The 23,271-nt window shown below is 45.6% G+C and overlaps 1 protein-coding gene across 13 annotated transcripts in view; it reads left to right on the top strand.

Annotated features, from left to right (window-relative positions):
- The window catches only part of CSGALNACT1 (chondroitin sulfate N-acetylgalactosaminyltransferase 1), a 353,762-nt gene that overhangs the window by 80,996 nt on the left and 249,495 nt on the right, over positions 1 to 23,271 (top strand). For 2 of the 13 annotated variants that reach the window (XM_085004405.1, XM_085004417.1), the window contains exon 2: positions 6,048 to 6,236. The exons of the other annotated variants lie outside the window; for them this stretch is intronic. The gene's annotated coding sequence lies outside the window, so the exon portion shown is untranslated. The remainder of the gene's footprint in view (positions 1 to 6,047; positions 6,237 to 23,271) is intronic. 13 annotated transcript variants of the gene reach the window in all.

The following is a 23,271-nucleotide window of genomic DNA, read 5'->3' on the forward strand; positions in this document are numbered from 1 at the left end:
TTGCTGTAATTTCTACCTCAAGGACTCCCCTTTCTGCATGGTGTCTTTTTAAAAATTAATTATTTTTCTTGACCTCCCTGAGGCATATGGAGCTCCTGGGCCAGGGATTAGATCTGAGCTGCAGCTGCAGCAATGCCGGATCCCTAACCCACTGTGCCGAACTGGGGATTGAACCCACATCCCAGAGCTCCCAAGATGCTGCTGATCCCATTGCACCACAGCAGGAGCTCCTTAATTTTTTATTGTGGTAACAATGGTTTATGATGGTATATGTTTCCTGGGCTCAACGTATTTCAACTTATATCACCATGCGCTCACGAAGAGTTTCTTTTCCATCCGTCGCTATAACTATTGCCCCATTTCACCCTCCTCCCTGCTGCTTCCCCTCTTGGGGCCATTGCTCTGTTCTCTGTATCTCTGTGTTTTTGTTTGTTCATTTATTTTGTTCTTTGTTTTTGCAAATTCTACATATGAGTGAAATCATAGAGTATTTGTGTTTCCCCATCTGACTTATTTCACTAAGCACAGCACCCTTCAAAGTCCATCTATGTTGTTGCAAATGGCAGACTTTCATCTTGTTTATGGCTGCATAATATTTCATTGTATATATGCACCACATCATCTTTATCCATTCATCTGTTGATGGAATTTAGGTTGCTTCCATATGTTGACTATTATAAATAATGCTGCAATGAACATTGGGGGGCATGCATCTTTTTTTTTTTTTTTTTTTTTTTTTTAGAGCTGCATCCAAGGCATATGGAAGTTCCCAGGCTAAGAGTCAAATCAGAGCTACAGCTTTTGGCCTACACCACAGCTATAGCAACACCAGATCCTTAACCCACTAAGTGAGGCCAGGGATCAAACCTACATCCTCATGGATCCTAGTCAGGTTCGTTAACCCCTGAGCCATGAAGGGAACTCCTTTTTCTTTTCTTTTGCCTCTTCTTCTTCTTTTTTTTTTTGGCCATGCCCACAGCATGCAGCAGTTCACAGACCAGGGATCAAACCCAAGCCACAGCAGTGACAATGCCGACTCCTTAACCAGGCCACCAGGGCGCCTGCATGCATCTATTCAAGTTAGTGTTTTTGTTTTCTTTTAATCTACCCAGAGGTGGGATGGCCGGATCAGTTGGCAGTTCTAGCCTTAATTCTTTGAGGAGTCCCTGCTCTGTTTCCATGGTGGTTGCCCCAGTTTCCATCCTCCATTGTGTGGTGTGGGTGGGAGGTGGGCATAGACGCAGCCAGCTTTCCCCTGGAACTTGCATTAATCCTTAAGCCACTGAACGAGGCCAGGGATCGAACCTACATCCTGACAGAGATAACATCAGGTCCCTAACTTGCTGAGCCACAACGAGAATTCCTTGGTTGTCGTTTCAATGCAGGGTGTTGCCTTGCTGACTCTGATGTGCTTCCCCCTGGAACGTGCATCTGGAGTGAGCAGAGCTGAGAGGAAAGATGCTCAGATATGTTTGTGGTGGGGGGCTGCTCTCCTGTGGCCATCTCGACTCCTGTGGAGGCAGCAGGAGTGAGTTTGCTGGTCTCCGAATTCTTCCTGGGCTGGGAAGCCTCAGCCTCATCCCTGGCGTCCAGAGTGCCCCAGATGACCTCCAGGCTGCCTTTGTGTTGCATGATATTTTTGGTCCTCCCCTTTTGGGTGTTCGTCTCCTCCCTCCCCGGGGAGAATGAGCAGCCCCAGCCAAGGCTGGGTGACGGAGAAGAAGAGCTGGGCCTCTTACCTGTGCTTGGCTGACTGTGGTCATCACTGTGGTTCCTGCCCTCGCTGGACACCTCCCAGGTCCCCAGCACACGGATGTCCCTGTTCGTGATGATGTCTTAGTCCAGGTGGATACTGTTGTCCAAGTCCTACAGGTGAACAGTGAAGTGATTTGCCCAAAACGTGTGCTGTTAAGTGGCAGGAAGTGAACTTCAACCCGGGCCTCCTGACTCCGCAGACACCTCTTGCAGCTCACTCTGACACATCAGAATTAGCAATGCAACACCCTTCATTGAAACGCCGACCAGGGAATTCCCGTTGTGGCTGCGCGGGTTAAGGACCTGATGTTGTCTCTGTGAGGATGCAGGTTCCATCCCTGGCCTCACTCAGTGGGTTAAGGATCCGGCATTAATGCAAGCTTTGGCATAGGTTGCAGATGTGGCTCAGATCCAGTGTTGCTGTGGCTATGGTGTAGACCGCAGCTGCAGCTCTGATTCAGCCCCTAGCCTGGGAACTTCCATACGCCCCCTACCAGGCTCAGAAAACCTCAGTGACCAAGAGTTTAGGTGAGGAACGTTTCAAGTGAGAACAGTTACCAGCAGGGGTGGTGCCCAGGTCTGTTATGGTCCCCGGGATGCGTGGCTGGGAGGGTCCGGTGGTGGGCTGAACACCCTCAGTTTCACTTGAGCTGGACTCTGTGGTGGTGCTGGCTGAGGGGCAGAGTCTTCACTGGAGCGGATGGGGGTCCTTGCCTCCCATTTAACTTCATCCGCAGTTTCATTCATTGTCCCTATGGACAGTGTGACAGGTCAGCTCCCAAATCTGAAACTGCTCTTGTCGCAGAGCCATTTAACCCTCATTTAAGGGAGTTCCCATTGCAGCACAGAGGGTTATGAACCTGACTAATATCCGAGAGGATGCAGGTTTGATTCCTGGCCTCCCTCAGTGGGTTAAGGATCTGGTGTTGCCACAAGCTGCAGCGAAGGTTACAGATGAACCCGAGTTGCTGCGGAAGTGGTGTAGGCCGGCAGGTGCAGCTCCAATTCGACCTCTAGCCTGGGAACTTCCATATGCTGCAGGTGCAACCGTAAAAAGCAAACAAAGCCAAAAACAAACACAAACAAACAAAAAAATCCCCCACTCATTTAAGAACGAGTTAATACTAACTAGGATCACTGCCAAATAACTTTCTTTTTCCTTTTTTTTTTCCTTCTCAAGGAGTATGTACTTATTGCTAATAGATTAAAAAATACAGACAAAAAAGAAGTAAAGCAAAACCTCTTGTTATCTGGCTGCCCAGAGGCAACCATCTGAGCATGTGTTTTGGGGGGCCTTCTTTCTGTTAGATTTCACTCCCATAGAATAGGTACTGTTCTTAGCGGCTTTACGTATCTGATCTCATCAACTCTTCCCAATCTGCAAAGTATGAAAACCCCCATGTTACAGAAAAGGGAACCGAAACTCTTGAGAGTCTGCGCAATTTCACCAGCTGTGCTCTAACCATCACTATACTGTGTGTTATAAATGTGTAAGTATTTCACGAATTCTTTTTAAAAGTTTTCGTTGGAGTGTAGTTGATTTCCAATGTTGTGTTAGTTTCAGGTGTACAGCAAAGTGAGTGAGTTATACATATACATACATCCATTCTTTTTCAGATTCTTTTCCCATATAGGTTATTACTGAATATTGAGTAGCGTTTCCTGGGCTATAAGTAGGTCCTCATTACTTATCTATTTTATATATAGTGGTGTGTATATGTTAATCCCAACCCCTTAATTTATTCCTCCCCCAACATTTCCCCTTTGGTAACCATCCATAAGTTTGGCTTTGAAATCTTTGAGTCTGTTTCTGTTTTGTAAAAAGTTCATTTGTATCATTTTTTTAAAGATGCCACATATAAGTGATATATGGTATTTGTCTTTGTCCAATGTAGTGTGATCATCTCTAGGTCCATCTGTGTTGCTGCAAATGGTATTGTTTTGTTCTTTTTTATGGCTGAGTAATATTCCATTATCTTTCATGACTTCTTATTGAGGATCTCTTTCTAACATATCCTGCTGTAGTGAGGGCCTATGCAGAAACTGTAGGGGCAGCATGGGTCCAGGTTTTGTGGGGCCTGATGCTTCTGCCATGTTGGTTTCTTTTTAAGAAGAATATAAACTTCGAAGTACAGAAGTAGATGCAAAAGTGAATCTTTGCTTAGAATGGGAAGAGGCATTGCAACTTTGGAAATCCAGGTCCTTTTCCCCTCTGGGCTCTCTTTGGCCAGTTGGCCAGAAAAGCTTATACTCAAAAGGCATCACCATCAGATTGTCATGTGGCTCTTCCTTCATGAGCAGAAAGACTGTACCCTCCCCTGGGCCAGTGTGTGGAGGGTCCTGCTGTTTACGCCTCACTGGCTGCCAGAGGTGGCGGGGGTCGGGGGAGCAGGGCTGGGTACCCTGGGGCCCAGGGCTGGGCCAGGGGAGGAGGCCCCTCTTCTGAGCTGAGCCTGGGGGTCTGGGGATCATGCAGCAGGAGAGGAACCATTCCTATCCCGCCCCACGACGGTGCAGACATCTGCTGGCATTTTCTTCTTGTAACCTTCTGGTTTCATGTTTTATCTTCGTCACATCCATTTTAATCTGGTGAATGTTTTGGGATGGGGATCTAATTTATTATTATTTTTTCCAAGTTTTAACCAGGTGCTTCAATCCATTGGTCACTCATTGGTCTTGCTGCACTGATTTGAAATGCCACTTTTACTGCATATTAAATGACTAATTATACTTGAATCTGTTTCTGGCTTGTCCTTTCTGTTGCATTGATAGACTCCCCCCACCCCAGGCCACTGCTCAGTCAATCACTGAACTTTAGTATATGGTTTTATATTTGGAGGGTAAAGTCTCCAATTGGAGGGTATTGTCCCCTCTATGGCGTTGCTTTAAAAATTTTTTTGACTCTTCTCACATATTTATTATTCCAGGTGATGTTTAGGATCATTTTTGCCAAGTTCCAGAAACAAATACTGTTGGGTATTAATTTTCGATCATTTTCTAAAGACTTGAAATCTATATAGTATTAAATTGTTTTCCAAAAAATATGGTATTTCTCTTTATTCCATCTTGGTTTTTTGTGATTGGTGTTTTTTGTGGACAAGGGGGTGCCTCACCTACAGTATGTGGAAGTTCCCAGGCCAGGGACTGAAACTGCTCCACAGCAGTGACAATGGTCCATGGCAGTGACAATGCTCTATACTTAACCTGCTGAGCCACACTGGAACTCCTTTTGGCAATTTTTTTTTTCTTGTTATGGCTGCACCTGCAGCCTATGGAAGTTCCCAGGCTAGGAGTCAAATTGGAGCTGCAGCTGCTGGCCTACACCACGCCACAGCAATACTGGATCTGAGCCGTATCGGTGACCTATGCTGCAGCTTGCGACAGCACTGGATCCTTAACTTACTGAGCAAGGCTGGGGATCAAACCACATCCTTGTGGACACTACATCAGTTCTTAACCTGCTGAGCCACAACAGGAACTCCTGGCATATTTTTAATGCTCAGTTCTAGACAGATATCTTATTTTTAGAATTTTTGTTATGAAAGGGATCTTATATCTCTCTCCCATAATCTTTGCTAACTGGCTGTTGTTGGTATGTAGAAAGACTTTCTTAAAAAAGAATTTGACACCTCACCAAACCCATTTTTGGAGTGGTTTCTGGTGAATAAAATCAGATAAAATGCTTTAAGGACTAGCCCCTGTGCTGTGGGAGGAAGTCAGGGCCTGGTGACCTCACACTGATGACGTTATCAGGCAGGACATGATCCTAGTCATCATCATAGAGCAAAGAGCCGGGAGGAATTCCCGTCGTGGCTCAGTGGTTAACGAATCCGACTAGGAACCATGAGGTTGCAGGTTCGATCCCTGGCCTTGCTCAGTGGGTTAAGGATCCAGCGTTGCCGTGAGCTGTGGTGTAGGTCGCAGATGCAGTTTGGATCCCGTGTTGCTGTGGCTCTGGTGTAGGCCGGCGGCTACAGCTCTGATTAGATCCCTAGCTTGTGAACCTCCATATGCCTCGGGAGCGGCCCTCAAAAGGCAAAAAGACAAAAGAAAAAAAAAAAAAAAGAAAAAAAAGGAGAGGGGGAATGGTTAGGACACACAGAACTTGTGGAACGTACTGAAATCGCTGAGGGCCTGGCAAAGTGTGAATCCTTCTGCACAGATTCTGCCACAGTGCAGATTAGATCCTGTATCCTGGGCTGACATTTAACTTGGTTGGAGGCCTGGTAGGACAGGGCTGTTTCTCAGTTACCTGGTCTGTCCTGTCTAACCACGCAGATCTGTGTCTCCAGGTCATTTAAAGGACTCGCCCTGGAGGAGCACAGGTAGCAGGAAGCTCCTGGCTGGCTGCATGTGTACCTGGCGGGGACCTGCTGTCAGGCTGGGGGCCCTGCCGCCAAAACCCAGTAGGTGGCTCACAACCAGATCTCCAGGTGGGCAGCCGGGGTCTGCAGCTATGTGGTCTCCAGGTGGCACAAGAGGTGAGTAACCTGAGATCTGCACCCATGACTTACCTGTGGTATAGATCTGTTTGGCATGAACATTGTTTCATGTTGAAGCAACACTTCTTGTGGGCTTTGCCACCCCCGTGTGGGCCAGTGAGTGAGTTCACATCCCAGGGCAGGGGAACAAACTCTGGGCTATGGCACCTGCAGGGGTGATTTTTATGCTCTCCTGTGTGTGTGGTGGGGGAAGTGTTCCCAGTAGGAGTGAAATTTGGGGAACCTTCCATCCGAGGGGTGGGAGTCATTTTATTTCTAATTAGAAAGAGCCTAAAGGAAGGAGATCAACTCACATGCCAGCTCACTACACACCTGACCAGCCCTTCAGGGCACACTGCCCATGGCCTTGGCTGGAGCAGTGGGGAAGGGGTGACCCCACCTCTGATGTTTGCTTGGCTCGTCCGGGAGCCCAGATGGAGGCTTGCATACCGTGTGTCTGAAAAGAGTTCAAAGGTGTCTGTCAGTCTGCCTGTAAGTCAAGTTCTGTCCTCCTCCCCTGATAAATATACCTTTGTAACGACCTGGATGGCCTGATTCAAATTAGAGTTCTCATCCTCCTTGGGTTTTTTGTCCAGCATCTCCCGTGGTACCTGCGGTACCTGTGTCCATCCTTGCTGAATGTCTCAGCTCCGTCTGCCCCTCCTGCAGGCGGCCTTCTCATGCGCATGGAGGAGCGGCCCACCCTTGGGAGAATGGGTGGACCTGGTGGGGCCTGGAGCAGGTCCCAGGGCTTTCGCGAGGGATGGAGGATGGGGGCCCTGTGAGCCCCTTGCCGGTGGATGTGGCACAGATGGAAGTGTGAGAGGGGTCCTCTGGGCTTGGTGCTCAGGGCATGGGCCCTGCCTCCTGCCCAGCTTATGACTCACAGTGTTGGGGGGTTGGGGGGATGGGTAGTGATGGAGGTGGGAGGGGGGATGGAGCAGGTGGGAGGTTGGAGCCAGTAGGTGAGGTGCTGCAGGGGTTAATAATGACGGCCCTGGGATGTGCCAAGCTGTTCTTAGAAATGCCCTTTAGGAGTTCCCTGGTGGCTTAGTGCATTAAGAGCCTGACTGCTATCCATGAGGATTCAGGTTTGATCCCTGGCCCCACTCAGTGCATTTAAGGATCTGGTGTTGCTGTGAGCTGTGGTGTAGGTCACAGATGTGACTTGGAGCTGGCCTTGCTGTGGCTGTGGTGTAGGCTGGCAGCTGCAGCTCTGATTTGCCCCCTACCCCAGGTACTTCCACATGCTGCAGGTTCCCCCTTAAAAAAAAAAAAGAAATGCCCTCTGGGAGTTCCCTGGTGGCTCAGTGTGTTGAGGATCTGGTATTGTCACTGCTGTTGCATGGGTTCAACCCCTGGCCTGGGAACTTCTGCATGCCACTGGCCCCACCAAAAAAAAAAAAAAAAAAAAGGAAAAGAAAGAAAAATGTCCTTTAATGGCTTCTGGGTTGTGGGCAGTAGGTGTACTAGATTTGTGCAGATTCATGACTCATCTGATGCAGACCCAGTGGACGCAGAGCCCATCTCGGACCCTTTCCTTTCCAGTCCCCCATCCTGGTTCTTCCTTATAATGTGGCTTCAGTGCCACTGTGATGAAAAGGGCCAGGAGTGGGGCTGGGGAGGGCCAAGGGCACATGGCTTCCCAACCCCCCTTTGCTCTTCTGGGTCTGTGGTCCTGGTCCTCACTCCTGGCCTCAGACCCCACCCCGACCCAGGACCTGTCTTTCCACTTCATTTCCATTCTCACGCTCATGTACCTCTTTTCATCTGAGACTTTCCTTCTCCTCATACTTGGCTTGGCAGGGCAGTGGGGGCTTCATGGGAGGGGCGCGCCTTCCTTTGCATTGCGGCGAGCGGTGACATTATCATGGTCTTACCCAGATTCAGATATTCCACAAGGGTGGCTTGTGTGGGTTGACGTGGAAACCTAGCTCTTTTAATAACACTGTTTCTATGCAGAAGTACCTTCCCAGTTTCAAATAACTGATTTACAAGTGAACTTTCAGACCAAGATGTGTTTGTCATCGTGGCTGTTATTTTTAGCATTTTGGACCTGAATGGTGCTCTTTGCACATGAGGAAGAAAACGGAATCAGATCTAACCTGATGGGTGGCCCCCTTGCAGCTCTGAAGGGCAGTGATTTTTTAAACTTATAGTTGATTTATAAAGTTGTATCAATTTCTGCTGTACAGCAAAGTGACCTGGTCATTCATACATATATATTTATAAATATATACAAAAGCATATGTGTGTGTGTGTGTGTGACCTGGTCATTCATATATATATATATGTAAAATATATAAAAATTCCCTTTCTTGCATTATTTTCCTTCATGGTTTCTTCCAAGAGGCTGGATGTGTAGTTCCCTGTGCTGTATAGCAGGACCTCTTTGCTTATCCATTCTTTTTTTTTTTTTTTTTTTTTTTTTTTTTTTTTTTTTTTGGTCTTTTTGCCCTTTCTAGGGCCACTCCCGTGGCATATGGAGGTTCCCAGGCTAGGGGTCTAATTGGAGCTGTAGCCACCGGCCTACAACAGAGCCACAGCAATACCGGATCCGAGCAGCGTCTGCAACCTACACCACAGCTCATGGCAACGCCGGATCGTTAACCCACTGAGCAAGGCCAGGGATCAAACCCGCAACCTCATGGTTCTTAGTTGGATTCGTTAACCACTGAGGCACGACAGGAACTCCTGCTTACCCATTCTCAATGCAATAATTTGCATCTACTAACCCCAGACTCCCTGTCCTTCCTACTCCCTCCCTTCTCCCCCTTGGCAACCATAAGTCTGTTCTCCATGTCTGTGAGTCTGTTTCCGTTTTGTAGATAGGTTCATTTGTGTCATATTTTACCTTTTTCCCCCCCATTCTTTTCATGGCCACACCTGCAGCATATGGAAGTTCCCAGGCTAGGGGTGGAATTGGAGCTGCAGCTGCAGGCCTACGCCACAGCCACAGCAAGGCAGAATCCAAGTCACGTTTGTGACCTAAGCCTCAGCTTGTGGCAAGGTCAGATCCTTAACCCACTGAGTGAGGCCAGGGATTGAACCTACATCCTCATGGAGACTATGTTGGATTCTTAATCCACTGATCCACAATGGGAACTCCCTGTGCCCTATTATAGATTTTATAGATTCCACATATAGGTAATATCATATGGTATTTGTCTTTCTCTTTCTGACTGACTTCACTTAGTATGAGAATCTCTAGTTGTATCCGTGTTGCTGCAGATGGCATCATTTTGTTCTTTGTAATGGCTGAGTAGTATTCCATTGTAAATATGTACTACATCTTCTTTTTTAAAAATTCTTTTATTAAAGTGTAGTTGATTTATAGTGTTCCTTCAATTTCTGCTGTTCAGCAAAATGACCCAGCCATACATACACATATATTCTTTTTTTCCCTTATACTATCATTCATCATGTTCTATCCCAAGAGACTGGATGTGATTCCTTGTGCTGTACAGTAGGACCCCATTACTTATCCACTCTAAATGTAATAGTTTGCATCTACCGACCCCAGACTCTCTGTCTGGCCCCCTTTTTCCCCTTTCCCACCTGGCAAACCCAAGTCCATGATCTGTTTCTGTTTTATGGATAGGATCTATTCAGCCATAAAAAAGGACAAAATAATGCCTTTTGCAGCAACATGGATGGAACTAGAGATTCTTATATTAAGTGAAGTCAGAAAGAAAGAGTTACCATATGATATTTTATATATGGAATCTAAAATATGTACTATGTCTTTTTTTCAAAAGCAGAATGATTTATTGTGCCCCACTTATAATTTAACAAAATAAAATATGTACCACATCTTCTTAATCCATTCCTCTGTGGATGGGCATTGAGGTTGTTTCCATGTCTTGGCTGTTGTGAATAGTGCTGCAGTGAACATAGGGATGCATATATCTTTTTGAATTGTGGTTTTGTCTGGATAGATGCCCAGGAGTGGGATTGCTGGATCATATGGTCGCTCTGTTTTTAGCTTTCCGAGGAACCTCCTTACTGTTTTCCATAGTGGTTGCACTGATTTATATTTGCAGGGGTGTGATTTGAGCCCATCTCCTTGGATAAATGGGTGAGGAAACTGACCAGAGAGTGTGCAGTAATTTCTATAAAGCTACGCAAGCCTTCCCTGAAGCCAGGCCTCTGATCCCACCTCGCCGCCCTCTTCTATCCTGATCAGACTGGAGGAATGCCGTTTCCTCCCTGTGGATGTGGAACCAGCCCACTTGGGGGTAGAGAGCTCCGGGGTGCGGGGGAGCCCAGGACCCTCAGCTCCACGAGTGCCCATTAGATTTCACACCATGAGCACGTTAAAGTGAGAGGACGTTTGAAGTGGCAGCAGGAGTCATAGCTTTATCGAATTTAGAGGTGGCCGCGGGGCCCATTGGATCCACATTCTCAGTGTCCTCGTCCCTACTTTAAGATGACATTGACGTGCATGTGGAGTTCAGGTGTTGTATTTGTTTTGTGGCTCTGTAGCAATCTTGACTGTCCTTACTTTGAAGAGTTCCGGTACGTAGAACAATAACTGCTGGTTTTCAGAACACTGTGAAACCTGTTTTCCATGGTGTCAGTGGCGTAACATCGTGGGGCTGTCCCTTGTCTGTAAAATGGGGATGATGACACGTGGAGATGACTGAGCACCGTGCCTGGCGGTAGTGATGGGTCCCTGTTCATGCATTTTCCGTTCTTGTCCTGTTGTCTCTGCAGCCAGGGTCCCCTACACTGCAAGCAGTCTCTTCCTTTCCGTTCCTCAGTGGGTTTCCTGTGCTTTCTGGTGTCTCCTCCTTAATTTGGGGGTATTCTCTATTACTCTCAAGGAGCCTGTTTCATATTCTGAGAGCTCTCCTTCACAGGTCAAGAGGTACGGCATTTCTTCTTTTTTTTTTTTTGCATTTTGAGATTTTTGACTTTGGAGACACAGATCTATCCTTTCAGCTAAATCTACCAACCCACTGCACCTGCACTTCTAGATGCTGATTTCCTTCCTGCTCAAACACCCACACTCTGATCTGTGTGTCTGTCCAGGGCCTGTCTTGCTTGTGCTCAACTCTGTCACCTCTCACCCACTCAGGGACATCTCTCTAAATCGATCCTACTCTCTCTACGTCAGTAATTTCCCCTCTTCCCTGGTCGCCTCATCAGCATTCAGAATACCTTCCATCTTGAAATATGCACTCTTGAACCCCCTTCTATTGGTAGCAATTTTCTGTCTTCTCCTCCCTTTCCCTGCAAGACTTTTCAAAAGAATTATCTGCACTCTTTCCTTCCTTTTGTCCATTCTCATTATTTTGGCTTTTATTTTTCCCTTTTAGGGCTGCACCCACCGCATATGGAAGTTCTCACGCTAGGGGTCGAATTGAAGCTGCGGCTGTCGACCTATGACGCCACAGCCAGAGCAATAGCAACGCAGGATCTGGTCTGCATCTGTGACCTACACCACAGCCTGTGGCAATGTCAGATCCTTCTTCCACTGAGTGAGGCCAAGGGTGGAACCATCTTCCGAGATGCTTTGTTGGGTTCTTAACCCACTGAGCCACAACACGAATTGCATTGTCTGCCAGGTTTTTATACACATCATTTTAAAGCTTTTCTTCTTTCTTCTTCTTCTTCTTCTTTTTTGCTTTCTAGGGCCGCACTTGCAGCATATGGAAGTTCTCAGTCTAGGGGTCGAATCGGAGCCACAGCTGCTGGCCTACACCACAGCCACAGCAATGTGGGATCCTAGCCGGGTCTGTACACCGCAGCTCATGGCAACGCCTGATCCTTAACCCACTGAGCCAGGCCAGGGATCAAACCCTCATCCTCATGGATCCTAGTCGGTCTCGTTAACTGCTGAGCCACAATGGGAACTCCCTTTTCTTCTTTCTTTATGCAACAGTTTAAGTGTTTTTGTTTTGTTTTGTTTTTTTGTTTTTGTTTTTGATGAGAGTAGCAGTTTGTAATGCTATGGTGGGAATTTAGGGTGAAACAACCTTATGGTCTATTAAAAGATATACTTCTCACTTAGGTTTCAAGCATAAGGTAGTGTATAATTGTCATCTTTAAGTAGAAAGAAGGAAAGTAATGGCAGTGTTTTCTGCAGAGTCTCTGTGTGCTACTTAGCATTTAATTTAGATGGTTAATAGTATTCTCTGGCAGTCCAGGTTCTGTGCACTTTCCAGCACTAATGCTTTGCAGCCCTGGTGGGAAGATGCTGAATGTGTCTAAGACATGACTCACTCCTCTTGATGGATGGAAGCCTTAGTGAGAAAGGAAATTTCTAAGCAGCTCCCTGACTGTCTGAAAGCCAGAGTGATTTTTGAGTACTCATTCATTTTTTATCCATTTATTAATCCAGGAGATATTTATTGCATCTTCTGCTCTAGACCTGTCACAGTGCCAGGTGGACATCTAGGGAAAGGTTCCTTTTACATAGAGCAGCCAGTGGTGGCGGGAGGGAGAAGCTGGAGCACTTCTGTGAGTTGATGAAAAGACTGTCAGGTGGCAGGAACCTTAACTGAAAGGGAGGATGAGGGTCTGAGCTTGAAGACGCTGTGTCCTGGGTGGTGACAGGTGCCATGAGCCTCAACAGTGGGCTCCATGCTATGTGGTTCCTCTTCTTTACTTTGGAGGAAATTAAAGCTTGATTTCTGATAGTTAAAACAAAGAAAACCTAATTGCCGCATAGAACAGAATGGTGCAATTAATTACAATACATTCATGAGACGTGGAAAACCATATTGCAAAAGGATATGTAATGACACAAGGACACACTCACCGTCTAAGAAGTTGAGAAGGGTGATCTCAATATGCTAACGCCTCCATCCCGCCCTGGCTGCCTGGCCACACTCCCCACCCACGCTGCCCTTCTCTTGACCTCTGTGCACCTACCACCTGCTAGATTCTGTTCAGTCTGCTTGTCCATGTTACTTTAAAAAATTTTTTTTATGGCTGTACCTGCAGCATATGGAAGTTCCCAGGCCAGGGACTGAATCAAGTCATAGTGCTGCAATACCAGATACTTTAACGCATTGCACCAGGCTGAGATCGAACCCATGCCTCTGCAGCGACCCAAAATGCTGTAGTTGGATTCTAAACCCACTGTGCCACAGCAGGAACGCCTGTGTTATTGCTTTTTGTCTTTCTCTCTTGGTGGAATATAAATTGTAGGAGAGCAGAGGTTTTTTTCTTTCCTTCATTTTTTTTTGTGTGTCTTTTTAAAATCTTTTTTTTGGCTGCACCCATGGCATGTGGAAGTTCCAGGGCCAGAGAGTGAACGCTTGCCACAGCAGTGACAACGCCAAAGCCTTAACTGCCAGGCCACCAGGAACTCCCAAGGATTTTTTGTTTCTCTGTTGCTTTCTGATGTGTCTGGCAATGGTGGATCCTAATAAATATTGTGACTGTTGGATAAATGTTGAAAGAAATGGGTTGGATTTAATACAGATGATTGTTATTAGTTATTTCCCTTTACTTTTCAGACTTTTCCATATTTTCTATCGTGAACATGGATTATATCTATAACTAGAGGGGAAAAAGTTTAAATAAGACATTATTGCATACGAATTCCTTGTATAGACCTAAGTAGTTTATCTGGGCCCTGGCTAATTGGACAGTTGAAGAGAGCATGTATGTATAATGAGCGCTGCTTGGATGGGTCTCAGAACCTCTGGGCTTCTCCTGGCTTTGTGCATGACCGTGGCTGGGCTTTGTGCCTCCCTTTTTCCATTTCCCCATCACACAGATGCCTGTATGCCTCCCCTGCTCCTCCTTTCTCCGTCCCAGGCTGTATTTTTCCTGGTCACCATTCCAACACCATCCCTAGTTCACTGCTCTCACACTGGCCTTCGGGAGACGCTTGTTCATATCTGGCTTTAACCAAGATGCCAGAGGTGCCATGGCTGGGAGCTATGTGGAATCTTAAAGAAACCACACAGAGGAGTTCCACTGTGGCACTGTGGGTTAAGACTCCAACTGCAGCAGCCCAGGTTGCACTGGCTGCAGAAGTGCGAGTTCAGTCCCTGGCCTGGAGCAGTGGGTTAAAGGACCAGCGGGTTAAAGGACCAGCATTGCTGCAGTTGTGGTATAGATTGCAGCTTCAGCTTGGATTTGTCTCTGGCCCGGGAACTTCCATATGCCATGGGTGCAGCAAAAAAAAAAAAAAAAAAAAAAAAAAAGAAGCCACAGAGATACTCTAAGTACACTTAGAAAAGTAGTTGATCAATTTTTTACTCTTTTTTGATATTACTTTAAAAATATTCAACTTGTTACCTTTTTTAGATCTTAAATTCTAAAATATATTCATAAAGAGAGCAAATCGATGACTCATACGGAATGTTTGCCTTTTTTTTTTTTTTTTTTAAGCCTGTACCCACAGCATATGGAGGTTCCCAGGCTAGGGGTCCAATTGGAGTTGTAGCTGCCGGCCTATGCCACAGCCACAGCCGAAGCAGCATGGGATCCAAGCCGGGTCTGCGACCTACACCACAGCTTATGGTAGCACCAGATCCTTAACCCACTGAGCAGGGCTAGGGATCGAACCATCATCCTCATGGATCCTAGTTGGGTTCATTTCTGCTTTGCCACAGCGGGAACTCCTGTTTGCTTATTTTTAATTCCTTTTTTTTTTTTTTTTTGGTCTTTTTTAGGGTCACACTCACAGCATATGGAGGTTCCCACGGTAGGGGGCTGAATCGGAGCTGCAGCTGCCAGCCTACACCACAGCCACAGCAACACGGAATCCAAGCCGAGTCTGCGACCTACACCACAGCTTATGGTAGCACCAGATCCTTAACCCACTGAGCGAGGCCAGGGATCAAACCTGCGTCCTCGTGGATGCTAGTCGGGTTCACTAACCCCTGAGGGAATTCCAATTTGCCTATTTTTATAAAAGTTGCGTGTGTGTGTCTAAGTTAGGGCTGTGTACACGATTGTGCACACGCGCATGCTAATGGACATTTGGCCCCGAATTGTGTCCCTGAAGTGGCTCCAGGGACTGAGGGTGGGATTGGAGGAGCAGGGGAGGGGACCGTCACTTCTTACAGTTTATACTTTTGAAAGAATGACGAGATTGTGTAGGATTTTTACCTTTCCTTTTTTGCATTTTGATTAAAAGATAGAAAAAATTGTCAAAAGTATTTTTCCCGGTGTAGATGACTATGTTTTATATTTCAGAGCGAAAATTTTCTCCCTTGTTGGAAAAGTTACAGGATGCAGTGTATGCTGCTGAGGTTTTTACTTTCTTAATCCATTTCTAGCTGCTGCTTCTAGTATTGAATTTTTATGGTTCCTTCTGTTCCACATCCCTATCCTCATTTCAAAGGAGTCGTAATCTGTACTTTAATTATATTTCCTTTTACAATATTTAGTTGAAGTCGATTTCATGATCTTCATACTTGTTTCATATGCTTTCTCAAGTTTTTTAATTCTTACCACTATTTAGTACTCTTATAATGAAAATATGTGCCTAGTATCATCTTACATTCCATTCTCCGTGGGGTAACTCAGGGTGATTTACGGCCTCTGATTTTTCACATTCTCGCTCACGAAGCAGCAAATGGTATTCTCAGATTTTTGGAAGTTCTTCTCATTCAGGGGGAGACGTTAGGTTTTGAGTTGCAGATGCCGTTTCCTGACTGTCCTTCTCTGGTTGTGTTGGTTTTAGGGTCCTGTCCAAAGTCCAGTCATGCTCGTTCCAAGGGAGTCCGATGGTCCTGACCTGTTCCCCTCATTGTCTCCTTTCATCGGGGGAACACTTAGATCACTGCACATTTTCAAAAACTGAAGCATAGTTGATTTACAGTGTTGTGTTAATTTTAGGTGTACAGCAATGTGAGTCAAATACATATCTTGTTGTTTATCTCTTTTATGTACAGTAGTGTGTATCTGTTAATCACAAACTCCTAACTTATCCCTCCTCCCTTTTTCCTCTTTGGCAACCGTAAGTTTGTTTTCTATGTCTGTGAGTCTTCTTCTGTTTTGTTGGCATTATTTTTTAGATTACACATATAAGAGGTTGCTTCGCATTTTTATTTATTTATTTATTTGGTCATACCCATGGCATGTGGAAGTTCCTGGGCCAGGGATTGAACCTGAGCCATAGCAGTGACCCGAGCTACTGCAGTGACAATGCCGGATCCTTAAGCCACTGTGCCATAAGAGAACTCCTACATTAAAAAAAAAAAAAAAATTGAAGTGTATTGGATTTACAGTATTGTGTTAGTTTCAGTGTACAGCAAAGTGAAATGACTGTACATACATGTATATATATATTTTTTCAGATTCTTTTCCATTGTAGATTATTACAAGATGTTAAATGTAGTGCCTTGAGCCATACGGCAGGTCCTTGTTACTAATCTATTTTCTATATAGCGGCATGTATATGTTAATCCCAACCTCCTAATTTATCCCTTCCTCCCATTTGGTAGCCATAAGTTTGTTTTCTATGTCTGTGAGTCTGCTTTTGTTTTGTCAGTAAGTTCATTTGTATCATGTCTTAGATTCCATTATAAGAGATCACTTCACATTTTAAGTACTAAGGTAGAGTAGAAATTGTGCTTGGAGGAGAAGATGGTACGGAGTGACTTGGGGCAAGTCACTGACTAGAATAAGAGGAAGTAAAGAGAGGGGTTTTCTTTGTGGGACTTGCAGGGGTGGGTGATGGAATTTCTCTGGGCCTCCACCCCTCAGTTGTAATGAGGGCCAGTGGTGCTTCGGATTCCCCTGCAGCACTAACATTTCACAGTCTGACAGGAAAGGCTGGTAACGTGGGCTTTGGGGCTCTGGGAGGGGAGGTCCTCTTCCCCCAGCATATCTGCCTCATTCCATGAGCTTTAGGAAGACATAGAATAGCCTCCTTTTACTTAATGTTTCACACCAGTAAAGGGAGGCATCCCTGAATAGCCAAAGCAATATTGAAAAAGAAAAACAGAACTGGAGGAGTCAGGCTTCCCAACTTCAGACTATACTGCAAAGCTACAGTCATCAAAACAATATGGTACTGGCACAAAATCAAAAATATGGATCAATGGAACAGCACAGAAAGCCCAAATATAAACCCAAGCACCTATGATCAATGAATTTGTGCCAACGGAGGCAAGAACATACAGTGAAAGATAGTTTCTTCAATAAGTGGTGCCAGGAAAACTGGACACCTACATGTAAAGAATGAGAATAGAACAAACACTCTAACACCATACACAAAAATAAATTCAAAATGGATTAAAGGCCTAAATGTAAGGCCAGATACTTTAAAACCCATAGAGGAAAACACAGGCAGAACACACTCTGACATAAATTGCAGCAATCTTTTTTTGGATCCATCTTCTAGAGGAATGGAAACAAAAAAGCAATAATAAACAAATGGGACCTAATTAAACTTAAAAGCTTTTATACAACAAGGGAAACCATTAAAAAAAACAAAAAGACTACCCACAGAATGGGAGAAAATCCTTGCAATTGATGCAACTGACAAAGGCCTAATCTCCAAAATATACAAACAATTCATACAACCCAACAAGAAAAAAAAAACAACCCAATCGAAAAATGGGCAGAAGACCTAAATAGACATTTCTCCAAAGAAAACATACGGATTGCCAGTAGGCACATGAAAAAATGCTCAACATCACTAGTTAGTAGGGAAATGCAAATCAAAACAACAGTGAGGTATCACCTCACACTTGTCAGAAAGGCCATCATTTATCAAGTCTGCAATCAACAACTGCTGAAGAGGGTGTGGAGAAAAGGGAACCCCCCTTCACTGTTGGTGGGAATGTAAATTGGTACAACCACTATGGAAAACAATATGGAGGTTCCTCAGAAAACTAAAAACAGAACTACCATATGATCCAGCAAGCCCACTCCTGGGCATCTAACTGGACGAAACTATGATTTGAAAAGATACATACACCCTTATGTTCATTGCAGCACTATTCACAATAGCCAAGACATGGAAACAACCTAAATGTCCATCAACAGATGAATGGATTAAGAAGATGTGGTACATATATATACAACGGAATACTACTCAGCCACAAAAAGAACAAAATAATGCCATTTGCAGCAACATGGATGGAAATGAGATTCTCATACTAAGTGAGGGAAGTCAGAAAGAGAAGGACAAATATCACATGAGATCACTTATATGTGGAATCTAAATATGACACAAATGAACCTATCTACAAAACAGAAATAGACTCACAGACCAGGAAAACACTTGTGGTTGCCAAGGGGGAGGAGGAGGGAGTGGGATGGACTGGGAGTTTGGGGTTGGTAGATACAAACTATTAAAAACTATTTAAAATGGATAAGCAGTGAGGTCCTACTGTACAGCACAGGGAGCTATATGCAATCTCCTGGGATAGACCATGATGAAAAATAATAGAAAAAGAATGTATATATATATGTTTGACTGGGTTACTGTGCTGTATAGCAGAAATTGACTCAACACTGTAAATCAACTTACCATAATAAAAACTAAATTTGATTTAAAAAAATGAAGGGAAGGATCTCTAAGCTTGCCTAGATTTAAACTAGACAGATAAGGGAGTTCCCTGGTGGTCTAGTGGTTAGGACTCAGCATTTTCACCCCTGCAACCTGGGTTCGACCCCTAGGAACTGAGATCCCACATCAAGCTGCTGCACACCACAGCCAAAAAAAAGAATAAACTGGACAATTGGACGTTGACTCCAGGAGGAATTAAAATAAGCTAAATGTGGGAGTTCCCGCACGTTCTGCTGTGGCTCAGTGGTAACGAACCCGACTAGTATCCATGAGGATGTGAGTTGCATCCCGGCCTCCCTCAATGGGTTAAGGATCCGGTGTTGCTGTGAGCTGTAGTGTAGGTACAGATGTGGCTTGAATCTGGCGATGCTGTGGCTGTGGCGAAGCTGGCAGCTGCAGCTTTGATTCCACCCTTAGCCTGGGACCTGGGACCTTCCACATGCAGCAGGTGCAGCCTTAAAAAGACAAAAAATAAAATAAGCTAAGTGTGGACTGCCACGTGAACACTGTCATGGAGGAAATGCAAAGAGAACGGGGACTTGGGAAGACGGAGGTAGGAAGTCTGGGACACCATCAAGGACAAGCTAGACGAACATGGACCCTTGACCTCTTCCAGGGGAGTGAGACTGCAGGGCTGCCCCTTGGACGTTGGCGTGTTAAGTTTAAATGAATAGAGGCCATGCTCTTTGACAAGTAGTACATTTTGAGTTATCTGTTATCCCCAGTGTAAGTAACCCACACCCTTACATAACGTGTTAGGTCCAGGGGAAATTCCTGTCCTCTGGAAGGTTAACAGTGGAGGATCACGCCTTTTTTTTTTTTTTTTTTTTTTTTTTTGGCTTTTTGCCTTTTCTAGGGCCGCTCCCTCGGCATTTGGAGGTTCTCAGGCTAGGGGTCTCATCGGAGCTGTAGCCGCCGGCCTACACCACAGCCACAGCAACGCCAGATCCAAGCCACATCTGCAACCTACGCCACAGCTCATGGCAACGTTGGATCCTTAACCCACTGAGCAAGGCCAGGGATCGAACCCGCAACCTCATGGTCCCTAGTCGGATTCGTTAACCACTGAGCCACGACAGGAACTCCGAGGATCATATCTTCTAAGGCAACCAGTTCACTCTGGTCCTGAAGGCAGAAGCGAAGTCTCCTCAGTGGACAGTGGCTCTGTCTCGGGTAGCACGTCAGTGGTGATGGGGTGGGGCCCACGACATCCAGGCTCCAGGTTTGGAAGAGGTGTGGTGAGTCATCACTGTCCTGGGAGATTTCAACACAGGCTGTGAAGACGAGCATTTATTCCACCAAAAGTCCACCCAGAGCCCGAGGACCTTTGAGACAGCTGCCTCCTTGTGAGTTCTGGCTCCTGTGTATTATCTTAGGAGGCAAGGTGGTGGGTTATTAATAGACATTTGGTAACTGTTTTAAACACTGTGTTAAAAGCCTGAAAGAACCATCATATTTAACACATTTCAGAGGTGAATACTTTTACAGACAGCTTTCGCTTTGATTTTTATGAGCCCTAAATTAAAAAAAAATTTTTATTTAAAATCTTTTGCTGTTGTTGGAATGTAAGTTGATTTCCTGTGTTGTTGTGTTAGTTTCAAGTGTACAGCCAAGTGATTCAGTTATACATATACATATGTCCATTCTTTTTTAGATTCTTTTCTCATAGGAATTATTACAGAGTATTGAGTAAGTTCCCTGTGCTGTATAGGGTCCTTGGTGGTTATCTATTTCGTGTACAGTGGTGTGTTTCTCCTAATCCCAAACTCTCAATTCATCCCTCCTCACCATGTTTCCCTTTCGGTGACCGTGAGTTTGATTTTGAAGTCTGTGAGTCTGTTTCTGTCTTGTAAATAAATCCATTCCTGTCTGTAGATTCCATATAGAAGTGATCACATATGATTTTTGTCTTTGTCTGACTTACTTGGCATGACCATCTCTAGGTCCATCCACCTGCTGCTGTAAGTCCCAGGTTTATCTATCAAGATAGTTTGAAGCTGAGTAGAAATGCCATTTCTTTATTCAGCCGCCCTGTGACACCAGTAATGTCTTCACTCCACTTCTCAGTTTAGAGCTTTGGAGATATTTTCTTCCTTCCTTCCTTTCTATTTGTCTTTCTTTCTTTCTGTCTGTCTGTCTGTCTGTCTTTCTATCTTTCTGTCTCTCTCTCTCTTTCTTTAGCTTTTTAGGGCTGCACCTGCGGGGCATATGAAAATTCCCAGACTAGGGGTTGAATTGGAGCTGCAGCTGCTAGCCTGTGTCACAGCCACAGCAACTCGGGATCCGAGCCGCATCTGTGACCTACACCACAGTTTGTGGCAGTGGCGGATCCTAAACTCACTGAGTGAGACCAGGGATCACACCTGCATCCTCTTGGATACTAGTTGGGTTCATTATCCCTGAGCCACAATGGGAACTCTGTTTGGAAATATTTTCAGTGTAAAGTGTGAGTCTGAGGAACAGAGGGAGAGGATAGCAATACTAAGAGGTAATGAGAGCATCATTGCTCTGTTTCCAAGGGCCTGGCCTGAGCCACCGCCGGCCCCCCAGGTAAAGGACACTGGAGAGGACACTCTGGTCATGGAGAGCCCTCTTCAGCCGTGGGGCCCTCTGCTGTTACTTGGAAAAGTCTCTGCTACTAGGAGAGAGTCCTCTTTAGTCACATATACAAAGTGACCTTTGTCTGTTGTCTTAAAATTTCCAGTGTCTGCTCGGACTCAGATTTAAAGGTAGATTCAGGGTTAAATAAAATCAGGAAGAGAGAGGGAATTCCTGTCATGGCTCAGCAGGAATGAGCCCAACTAGCATCCATGAGGATGTGGGTTTGATCCCTGGCCTCCCTCAGTGGGTTAAGGATCTGGCGTTGCTGCAAGCAGTGGTGTAGGCCACAGACGTGGCTCAGGTCTGATGTTGCTGCAGCAGTGACTTTGGTGGGCAGCTGTAGCTCCAATTCAACCCTTAGCCTGGGAACCTCCATATGCATCTGGTCCCCCCACCATCCAAAGACAAAAAAAATCTGGAACAGAAAATGTGGTGTGTGGTGGGGCGCGGGGTGGGGGGGTGGGGTGGGGTTGTGTGCTGGGGCGGGGGGAGGGGCTGGATTCTCTCCCTGGCTCTTACCAGCTCTCATACCAAAGATTCCTTCCTGATGAATTGGTACTTTTGCATCTTAGAAATGTAGGATTGCATTTCCCCCAAGTAGTTTCAGACCATTTGTCTCTTTAAGTTTTACAGATGTCTGACGTCGCCCTAGTCCCCTCCCCAGCCCCATCCATCAGCCATAATTCTTTATACCTTCATCCAAGGTTCGAGTTGTGAAAGCTTAAGGAAGCACTGTCATCCAGGCCATGCGTGCCTGGCATGAGAATCAGGCCTCCTTTGCAGCCTGCAGGACCGACTATTCCCAGCTCATGAAAGCATTGAATGCGTGTGTCTGGAAGAAAGCCCACTGTGGGACCCCCTCATCCTGGGAGGAAAGGCGGCTTGAGGGGTTAGGTCACTGGTTGTTTTATTTATTAAAAAAATTTTTTTTTAATTGAAAAATTCTTTTATCTTTTAGGGCTGCACCAGCGGCGTATGAAAATTCCCAGGCTATGGGTCGAATCAGAGCTGCAGCTACTAGCCTACACTACAGTCACAGCAACTCAGGATCCAAGCTGCGTCTGAGACCTGTGCCACAGTTTGCGGCCACAGTGGATCCTTAACCCACTGAGTGAAGCCAGGGATTGAACCCGCATCCTCATGGACATTAGTCGGGTTCTTAACCCACTGAGCCAGGACGGGCACTCCCACTGTTTGTTTTAAATGGAAGATTTGCTCTGGATAGCTTTTATTGTAGGAAGTGATTTTCACTACATTTGGCTTTTAGATTTTCTGGGACTGGGGGAGAGGTTTAGAATCAAAATAATCACTGAAAGAGGAGTTCCTGTCGTGGCACAGTGGAAATGAATCCGACTAGTAACCATGAGGTGGTGGATTTGATCCCTGGCCTCACTCAGTGGGTTAAGGATCCTGCATTGCTGTGGCTGGGTGTAGGCTGGCAGCTGTAGCTCCGATTCAATCCCTAACCTGGGAACCTCCATGTGCCTTGGGTGCCCCCCCCAAAAAAAAAGCAAAAAAAAAAAAAAAATCTCCCAAAGAAAACATGGTTTTCATAGTCTGAAACCCTGGTAGGAGATGAAAAATATATAGTAAGTGCAGACCAGACCCTAAGTTATGGAAGATGGAAAAATCCATCATCAAGACCGTGTTTATCTTTTTTTTCTCCATCTTTTGTCTTTTTAGAGCCACACCCACAGCATGTGGAGGTTCCCAGGCTAGGGAACTGCAGCTGCTGGCCTACGCCACAACCACAGCAAGGCAGGATCCGAGCCGTGTTTGTGACCCACACCACAGCTCCCAGCAACGCCGGATCCTTAACCCACTGAGCGAGGCCAGGGATCAAACCCGAAATGTCATGGTTCCTAGTCGGATTTGTTTCTACGGCAACACGATGGGAACTCCAGGACCGTGCTCTTTGTGTTGATGCTGCTTCAGGAAAGTGTT

Source organism: Sus scrofa, chromosome 17 (assembly GCF_054392235.1).
Source record: "Sus scrofa isolate SSC_HxYL_T2T_F1_AM1 chromosome 17, Sscrofa_HxYL_maternal_Yorkshire_Landrace_v2.0, whole genome shotgun sequence".
In the NCBI taxonomy this organism is placed as follows: Eukaryota; Metazoa; Chordata; class Mammalia; order Artiodactyla; family Suidae; genus Sus; species Sus scrofa.